This window comes from Ursus maritimus, unplaced genomic scaffold (genome assembly GCF_017311325.1).
Source record: "Ursus maritimus isolate PB19 unplaced genomic scaffold, ASM1731132v1 scaffold_24, whole genome shotgun sequence".
Taxonomy (NCBI): Eukaryota; Metazoa; Chordata; class Mammalia; order Carnivora; family Ursidae; genus Ursus; species Ursus maritimus.
The window spans coordinates 22,618,332-22,628,543 of record NW_024424897.1 but is presented as its reverse complement, the minus strand read 5'-3'; the positions used below and the strand labels follow the sequence as shown (position 1 = coordinate 22,628,543).

Here is a 10,212-nt window from a genome sequence, read left to right as displayed (position 1 = left end):
CCCCCCCCCCCCCCCCCCCCCCCCCCCCCCCCCCCCCCCCCCCGCCCGCCCCACCAGGGCTCCTGGCCTTTGCTGCGTCCAGGGATCCTGCCCCCTGCTGCCAATCAGAGCCGGGGAAGGAAGTTAGGGCCCCTCGGCAGAGGCAGGACCAAGACTCTTACCCGGGTTACTCCCCTCACCAATTCTTTGCCAGTCTCTAACCACCCTCACTGAGCGTGTGGACCATGGGGAGTTAGCTGCCGGTTCCCCAGAGAGTTTTGGGAGGGTCCAGGGTCCCCCCTCCACCTCGGACCTCCCTTGCCTGTCTTTTCCTTCTTCCAGCTGTGCCTGCTTCTTCCACAACTCAGGCACACAGACCCCCACCTTCTTCCCGTTAGGAGGGGGCGTACGAAACATCCCTGGCGTCTCACTCACTCTCTTTCTGTCTCTTATTCTCTGTCACACACACACACACACACACACACACACACACACCCTGATTTATGGAGTCTGAGCTGGGCTGTTCCTTCAGGATGGGCGGGACCCAGCCCCCTCTTCTCCCTACACTTTGTAAATAGACCTCAGACCACCAGGCCTCCCTACACACGCCCCCACTTATTCCAGGGAAGCCCAGGTGGGGTTGTGAACCCCACTGCCACGTCTATTGGTCTTCTTGTTTTATGCAAAGATTTGCTGTAAAGTAGATTTCTCTCTCCTCCTTCCCTCATCCTTTTATTGTAAATATTGTCTCTAAATGTGTAACATATTATAAAGAATTTATAAGGATTTTTAAAGATGTTTTGCTCATTGAAAAAAGTGTTGTAACAGTGTTGGATAAGCCTCTGGCCCCACGTGCGCATGTCTCCTTTCACTGTGTCCTTGACACACCTCTCTAGGCGACAACTAAGATTTCCTGCTTCTGAAAAGTCCTGTCTTAAAAGTATAGTCTCTATCTTGGAAATAAATGGCCTTCCTCGAGGCGCGAGTCAGCTGTGTTGCTTGTTTCGGAGGAAAGGGCCAGAGTGGGGCTGGGGAAGGGGGGAGGGCCTGCACCGGGTGCTGGCCGAGGGAGGCGCACCTCTGCCTCCTGCTAGCTTTGTAGGTTTCCTTGGGGACTCGCATGAGCAATGACACGGGCGCAGAGGGCGTAGAATACAAGCTGGAAGGGTGGCTGACCCGCATTGCTGCAAGAGATCCATGTGCTTTCTGGATTCTTCCAGAGGTGCTGCCCAGCAGACGGGGGGCTTGGGCAAGGCCCAGGCCACTGATAGGCCCATCCTGGCTGGCTGTCACCAGGGACGCTGCAGTCCCATGCAGTATCCCAAGAGAACGAGAATGGGTTTTGCCTGTTGTCTTATCCCACATGTGTAAGTTCACAACGTGGGACGGGCTTCCTTCAAGGTCATGGTTCTAGAGGCGCCTCTGCCGGCTTCCAGGCTGCCTCTGATGAGCCTGGTATCCTGTAGGGGAAGCAGGTGACATTCATCCCAGAGAACCTAGGGGAGAGCCCTGGAGCTGGGCAGAGCTCATTCACGAATCCTCCTCCCTTTCTCTACCCTCCCCCACCCCCAGGGTGTTTTTGTTTGGCAAATGAGCTCACGGCCCCAAGTCCTAACTCAGTCCTGCAACACTTTTGAGCGCCCCATCATGGTTAGCTCCATTGTATAGAGGAGGAAACTAAGGCACCGAGAAGTGACATGACCTGTCCAAGGTCACACAGAAAGTAAGCTGGTGGAGCCGGGATAAATCTAAGCCCAGAAAAAGGACTAAGGTTACCTGCCCATCGGGCCACCATCACCAGGCTGTAGGAGACTTTGGGTGAGAAAGGGTCAAACCCCTGTGCTCCCCCAAAACAAAGGGAACGCCTCCAGGAAGGAATGGCGATTGGTCATTAGCAGGCTTCGCCTGTGAGAAATGTTTCAGGAGACCCAGGAGCTGAAATGAAAGTACACTCGAGGGGTACTCGAACGTGCACAAAGAAATGAAGAGCGTCNNNNGGTAACGTCATAGATACTATGAAAGTATAAACATTTTTATTTGTAATGCTTTTCTTTTTTGTCTTCAAATGCAACTGCATAGGGGCTCCTGGCTGGCTCAGTCGGCAAAGTGTCCCACTCTTGATCTTGGGGTCATAGGTTCAAGCCGCACGTTGGGCACGGAGCCTACTTTAAAATAAAATGAAATTTCAAGTCCATTACTTAAAAATATAAAAGGCAACTGCATAAAAGCAATAATTACAAAACTGGGTCGGCAGGCTCATGACCTGTGCAGAGGAGATCTGTATGACAACAACTGTACAAAGGTGTGGGGGGGCTGGAGCTAGACTGAAGCAAAGGTGTTATAGACTATTAAAAATAACTTAGTATTTATCCAAACTACATTGTTTATTTTTTTAGGTTTATTTATTTTTTACGTAATCGCTACACCCAACGTGAGGCTCAAACTCATGACCCTGAGACCAAGAGTCACATTGCTCTACCGACCGAGCCAGCCAGGTGCTCCAAATCCAAACTATATTGTGTGTTGTGTGTTTTTTTAAGATTGTATTTATTTATTTGACAGAGAGAGAGAGACAGCCAGCGAGAGAGGGAACACAAGCAGGGGGAGTGGGAGAGGGAGAAGCAGGCTCATAGCGGAGCAAGAAGCCCGATGTGGGGCTCGATTCCAGGACTCTGGGTTCACGCCCTGAGCCGAAGGCAGATGCTTAATGACTGAGCCACCCAGGCGCCCCCAAACTACATTGTGTTAAGTGAAGATGCTGCTGATTGTAACGGCCAGGCAACCACTAAGAAGATCATTCCAAAAAATATTGTAAATGAAACAGGGACTTAAAAACATACACTAGAAAATATTTATCTTAACAAAAGAAGGCAGGAATCAAGAAATAGAAAATAAAAAAAAAAAACCTGTAATATGTGAAAAAACATAGCAAAATGGCAGACATAAATGTTACCTTCTCAGTGATTATATCGGATGTAAATGGGGCAAACAGCCCAATCAAAGGCAGGGAGTGGCAGAATGGATGTGAACACATGATCGAACTACATGCTGTTTATAAGAAATTTACTTTAGATTCAAAGACACAAAAAAAGTTTAAAGTAAAAGGATAGAAATAGATGCCATACAGAGTTACCACCAGAGAGCTGGAGTAGCTGTGCAAGTTTGAGACAAAACAGTTATTAAGGAGACAAAAACCATTGCTTGAGACAAGAAGGACATTTATAATGACAAGAGGGTCTGTCAAGAAGATAAAACTATTGTAATTATATGTGCTGCTAACAACAAAATTTGGAGCTAAAACTAGCAATTGAAGGGAAACTAGACAAGTCAAAATAATAGTTGGAGACTTCAATACCCACTTTCAATAATAGAACAACTAAGCAGAAGATCAGTAACATCGTAAACCAACCAGACCTAACAGATATGTACGGAAGACACCACCCAGCCACAGAATACACGTCTTTCTCAAGTGCACATGGAACATTCTCCAGGATAGAGGCCGTATGCTAGGCCATAAAACAAGCCTCAATAAATTGAAGAGGATTGAAATCACATGAAGTTTGTTCTGCAACCACAGAATTAAATTAGAAATTAACAACAGAAGGGGCACCTGGGTGGCTTGGTCGGTTAAGCATCTGACTCTTGATTTCAGCTCAGGTCATGATCTCAGGGTTGTGAGATCAAGCCCTGCGTCAGGCTCCATGCTCAGCGGGGGAGTCTGCTTGGGATTCTCTCTAACCCTCTCCCTCCCCCCCCATAATAAATAAATAAAAAAATCTTTTAAAAAAATTAGTAACGGTAGAAATGTTGGGAAGTTCACAAATATGTAGAAATAGAAAAGTTCACTCTTGAATAATCAGTGGGTCAAAGGAGAAGTCATAGGGGAAATTAGAAATACCTTAAAATGAATGAAAGCAAAAACACAACATATGTAAGTGTATGGGATGCTGCCAAAGCTGTGCTTTGAGGGAAATTTATAGCTGTTAATGTCTCTATTAGAAAAGAAGAAAGATTTCAAGTCAATAATCTAAGCTTTCACCTTAAGAAACTAGAAAGGGAAGCACAAACTAAACCCAAAGCAGACCAAGGGAAGGATGTAATAAAGAGAAGCATGGAAATATATGAAATAAAAAATAGGAAAAAAAATGGAGAAAATCAATAAGACTACAAGTTGGTTCTTGGAAAAGCTCATCAAAATTGACAAATATTTAGCTAGACTGGCCAAGAGAAAAAGAGAGAATGAAATCCCTGCCAGTTTTATTTCTTTTCCAAGAACCAGCCTTTAGTTTTATTAATGTTATCATTTTTAAATTAATTTTCTCTATTTTTCTATTTTTGTGGCTCATTAAGGAAATGCAAATTATAACCACAGTGCGATACCACTTCACACCCACTAGGATGCCTTAAATCGAGAAAATAGGACACAGCACGTGTTGGTATGGATGTGGAGAAACAGGGAACCTGGTTAATTGCTAGTGAGAATGTAAACTAGCACGGTCGCTATAGAAAACAGTTCGGTGGTTCCTCAAAAAAGTAAACCTAGAATTACCATAGAACCTGGCGATCCCATGCCTACGTATATCCCCAAGGGAAATGAAAGCATACATCCCCACAGAAACCGGTACATGAATGTCTATAGCAGTATTATTCATCTTAGCCAAAAGGAGGAAACAGGGCAATTGTCCATAAATGAATAACAGATAAACAAATCATTGTATATATATACTCTGAAATGCTGTACTACTCGGCCATAAAAAAGGAACAAAGTATTGGTATGTATTACAACTTGGATAAACCTTGAAAAAATTATACCAAGGGAAAACAGACACAAAAGGTCACAAATTCCACGATTTCTTTTGTGTTCTCTATATCTAGAGTGAACAAACCCATAGGGACAGATTAGAGGTTACTAGGGAATGGGGCGCGGTGGGGATTGGGAGAGACTGCTTAATGGGTATGCGCTGTTTTATGGGGTGATGAAAAGGTTTTGAAACTAGAGAGAGCTGGTGGCTGGACAACATTGTGGACACACACACTAAATACCACTGAACTGTACGTTAAAAAAGTGAATTAATTGTATGTGATGTGCGTTTAGTCTATTTTAAATTTAACTTCAGGATATTCATAAATATGATTATATTAGAATTGAGGTAAACACTAAATTCAGAATAATTTTGGAAGATTTTTTTTAAGACTTATTTATCTATTGAGAGAGAGAGTGTGCGAGCAGGAGGAGGGGCAGAGGGAGAGAGAGAGAGACAAGCAGACTGCCCACTGAGTGGGGAGCCCAATCCTAGGACCCTGAGGTCATGACCTGAGCTGAAATCAAGAGTTGGAGGCTTAAGTGTCCAACTGAGCCACCCAGGTGCCCCAGATTTTTTTTTTTTTTAAGAAAAGAAAATCTTGGTGGGGATGTAAATTGGTGCAGCCACTATGGAAAGCAGGGTGGAGGCTTCTCAAAAAATTAGAAATAGAAATATCATATGACCCAGTAATTCTTCTTCTGGGTATTTATCCCAAGGAAAGGAAAACACTGATTCAGAAAGATACATGCTCCCCCATGCCCACTGCAACAATTCCAGCTTCGAAGAAGATGTGGTATTGTATCTACAACGGAACAGTACTCAGCCATGAAAATGAAGGACGTCTCGCCATTCCCAACAACACGGATGGATCTCAAGGGCGTTAAGTGAAATAAGTTAGAGAAAGACAAATACCATATGATTGCATTTATATGTGAAATCTCAACAACAAAAAACCCCAACCAAACAGACAAACAAAACATAAGCTCATAGATACAGAGCACAGATGGCTGGTTGCCAGCGGTGGGGGATCGGGGGTGGGTAAAATGGGTAAAGGGGGCCAACAGGTACAAAATTCCATTACAAAATAAGTCATGGGGAATCACATAGGGCACGATGACTATCGTTAATAATAGTGTGTTGCATCTTTGAAAGTTACTAAGAGAGTAGATCTTAAAAAGTTATCCTATGAAAACGATTCTGTAACGATGTATGGGGATGGATGTTAGCTACCATGGTGACCGTGTCAACATGGACGCACACGTGGACTCATGTCACACACCTGCAATGCAAAAAATGGATGTCAATTACACCTCCATTGAAAAAAGAGAATCATCCTATTTATAATAGCATCAAAAATAATGAACCACCTAGGAATAAACAACAAAAGAAGTGCAAAGCTTGTAGAGACAGAACTATAAAATATTGCTGAAAGAGATTCAAGATCTAAATACATGGAAAGATCACCTGTGTTTCAGAGGATTTAATGTTGTTAAGATGGCAATATTCTTTAAGTTGAACTACAGATTCAACATGATTTCTTTTTTTTTTTTTTTAAGATTTTATTTATTTATTTGACGGAGAGAGAGACAGCCAGCGAGAGAGGGACCACAGGCAGGGGGAGTGGGAGAGGAAGAAGCAGGCTCATAGCGAAGGAGCCTGATGTGGGGCTCGATCCCGGAACGCCGGGATCACGCCCTGAGCCGAAGGCAGACGCTTAACGACTAAGCCACCCAGGAGCCCCTCAACACAATTTGTGTTAAAATCTGATTTTTTGTCTTTTTGGCAAAATTGACAAGCTTATCTAAAAATTCCTATGGAAACGCAAGGAACCCAGAACAGCCAAACAGTTTTGAAGAAGAAGACAGGATTACAAGCTCCCAGGTTTAAAACTTAACTACCAGTCAAAACAGAGCAGTGCTGGCATAAGGATAGACATTTCTTTCATGAGAAACATGTCTTTTTTTTTTAAGATTTTATTTTTAAATAATCTCTATACTCAGTGTGGGGCTCGAACTTACAACCCCGAGATCAAGAGTCACATGCTCTACCGGCAGCCAGACAAGCGCCCCATGTGAAAAACATTTCTTTGAGAAAACTCCCCATCTATTCGAGTTGAACTAAGAGGAATGGGGATTTTTTCCTTGCCGTTCTGGCCTGGGCAGGTAGAACCACCATGATAGCGGCCTGAGCTAAAGCAGAGAAAATCTGGGGATTTTCAGTTAAATTTCTGGGATGGTGACCAGGGGGATATGGGATGGAGCTTCCCGCCAGGTGTCATTATGTGTACTGTCCATCAGTCCGCGTCAGTGGGTGTCAAGGGAGCCTGTCGTCCACCAGTGGGCATGGTGGCCTCGAGCCCAAGGCCCCGCACCAAGAGTCGTGAACTCTGGAATGCTTAAGCCACTCGGAGACCAGAGAGGAAGAAAATGCCTGGGGGCTCAGAGATGTGCAGACAGTGAGGGAGAAGACGAGGGCTTCCCCAGGTTTCTGTGGGTGAAGCAGTCTCTTCCCTCTTCCCAGTGAGGATCGGACTCTGAGGCCGGCCAGTCAAACCCTTGCTTGGCCCAGTCTGCCCCATCAGTGAAAGGGAGCTGATGATCCCCACAGGCCACGTCGTCAGGGTTCAAGAGACACTTAGTGGAAGTGAGGAGTATCGTAAAGCACTAAGAAAGCGTGGCTTTTGGGAGGGGTAAGTCTTGGGTTTGAATTCTGGCTCTGTCAGCTCAGACCCACAAAGACGCTGAGACTCAGTTTCCCCTCCCTCAGCCAGAGGATGGTCAGCTTGCGTGAGTCCAGGCCGGTAGCACCTGCACCCGCCTCTAACTGACCGCCCTGCCCTCCTGCCCCTTGCCCCCCATCTTTTCTCCATAGCGCAGCCCGAGGTCACTTCTGAAATAGTGTCCGGTCACGTCGCTCTCTTACTTAAAGGCCTCCGATCGACTTCCACGGCTCCGAGAAGAAATCCACCTTCCTTACCACAGCCCGCCAGATGGGGCGCCTATGACGGGGCTTCTGCCCGCCCCGCTGGCCTCGTGGCCCGCACCCCTTCCCCTCCTCACTCTGTGTGGATTTCATCCATCTTCCAGAACCCACCTCAGGGCCTTCTGCCTGCGACACTCAGCCACCAGCCGCCACGTGGCCACTCGAACGTGACCTCAGGACTGGTCACCCCCTCTGAGGGGCCCACATGACAGTCACAACCTGCGTCCCTGGGGTTCACCATCGGTCACGATGTGGCTCAGGTGTCCCGGTTGTGTGCTGGCTGGCCCTCCCGCCACATGCTGAGCCTCAGGCCCAGGGAGGTCAAGTAGACATGCGGGCAGCATTTGAAGGGTGAATGGAGGGCCTGGCGTAATTCCCGGCATGCAGCTGATGGTCCCATTTGTTACTTGATCTTGAACTGTCAGTGAATGGGGTGGTTCTAGAAGATGCAGGGGGTTTTGGCCACTTTCCCTGCTTTCTGGGACTAGGATGCGAGAAGGCAAGACCCGCCCCCATTTTAAAAAGAACGTAGGGATGAGGTCTGGCGGGTGGAGGGTCTGAAGGGCTGCACGGCGACGGGCAGGAGTGGGAGGCCCTTGGAGGGCACATTCCTCCCCGACAGTGAGCCGTCCTCGGCCTCTGTCTCTAGAGAGGTTACTGGCCTGTAGGGGAAGGCTAACACGGGGTTTTCAGACCCTCCTTGGTTTGGGGGGAAAGCACTGGGTTTGGGGTGAGGCCGAGCTGGATTCCGGTCCGGACTCTGCATCTTACTAGTTGTAGGACGCGGAGCACGACACCTAACACTAACGTCCTGTAAGTACTGCTCACAGCGACCTCACGCGCCTAGTGGGGGGCGAGTCCGTGCTGTTCCTCTCCAGGGTCCTGGATGATGTGGGTTCTCTTGGGCCCTTGGGGCCGCAGCAGCCCGAGGGGTCCCTGTTCCTGCCCCTCTTCTTCCAGGCCCTGCCCGTGAAGCTGCAGGGCAGTTACCCGCCAGAGATTCCCCGTCTCTGCCCCGTCCAACCCAGCCCCTGCCAGGGTGAAGGGAGAATAATGAGACAGCAGCCTATGGAAAGGAGATCCAGGAGAGGAAAAAGAAACAAGTTTTATTTAAGCCCCAAACACTCGGCTAGAAAAACCAGAAAGGAAAGAGAGCAGGGAAGTGAGAAGAAAAAGGACATTAAAAAAGAGAGACAGAGAAAACACAGCAACCCTTTTCCATTTAGAAATTGTCAAGTTACACTGACAGAGGTCACAGAATATCCACAGAAGCCATCACTGCTACACCAACACGGGCCCTACGGGGTGGACGGGGTGGGGTGCGGAGCCGGGGCTCAGCCCGGGGGAGCCCCCACCTAGGCCCCCTCTCCGAGCCTTGGGCCCAGAGGCTCCTGGGGAAACGGCCTATTGTGGAAGGGGCGGGAGAGGAACCCCCCATGCGAGTAACACAGCACAGTGGGCGGGGGCGGGGGGACCAGGGACAGGGATCCCCCGACGGCTTAGTTTTCTCTTGGTCAAGCACACACTGGTGGACAGAGCAGCGAGGGGCATGCAGCTGGGGGGCACTGACGTGCTGCGGGCTTTGAGGCGGCCGGGGGCGGGAACGCGGGAGGGGAGCCAAAGCCAGGGGTGCAGGGTCGATGGAACGCACACGCAGGCACTCCCACACGCCTGGGTCTACACACCTGTGCACACGCACACACCCGCACACACAGGTCACATGCACCTCCACGTACCGCCCTCTGTCCACGCATATGCAGCTTGCACGCATACCAGCCTCTCGCAGCCACGCACGTCTGCACGCACACACAGGACACACCTTCTCACGCGCACAGCGCCTCGGTACCGGCATGCGGGCGGGCACGCGCCCGGGCCCCAGCACGCAGCAGGCACCGGGTGCGCAGGCCTCCCCGCACGCGCGTGTGGAAGGTCGCGCCTGTGCACGCACACGCTTCCGTCCACACGCGGGCAGGTGGACCCGGGCCAGCGCGCACACGCACACCGGCTGCGCACAACGCCACACGAACGCCTCTCAGCCCGGAAATGTGCAGGAACCAAAGGGAAAGAAAGATGCAAATCCCACTGGGCGCTACGTGGGCGGGTAGGGTGCGGCCCACGGCTCCCTCCGTCTGCCCCGCGTGGACAGACTCCTCCTCCTCCCCCCACAAAGGGACATTCAACTCAGGACAAAGACGGCGGGGCACACATTCAGGTCACAGGGCTGAGGGTGGGGGCAAGCGAAAAGTAGCAAGCAAAGAGTAATGGAGTGGAGGGAGGAGGGGGCACCACTCCCCCCTCCCCTCCCAATCAGGGGGTCTCTGTACAGCCAAATCAAACCAAACCATTTCACTGGACCACAGAAGCCAGGCCGATGTGCCCATCCTCCAGCCCCCCTCCCCCGCCAAACAGCGGCCAGGGAGAGAGTGCCGTGGTTTTTTTTTTTTTT

The 10,212-nt window shown here is 49.2% G+C and overlaps 1 long non-coding RNA gene across 1 annotated transcript; it reads right to left on the bottom strand.

Moving 5' to 3' along the window:
• Window positions 1-438: 438 nt before the first annotated feature.
• On the bottom strand, window positions 439-2,116 carry LOC103661203. The gene is made up of 2 exons (XR_568003.2): window positions 1,756-2,116; window positions 439-1,439 (listed from the first exon to the last, which is right to left on the bottom strand). It is a non-coding gene; the product is annotated as an uncharacterized LOC103661203 (long non-coding RNA).
• Window positions 2,117-10,212: the final 8,096 nt, after the last annotated feature.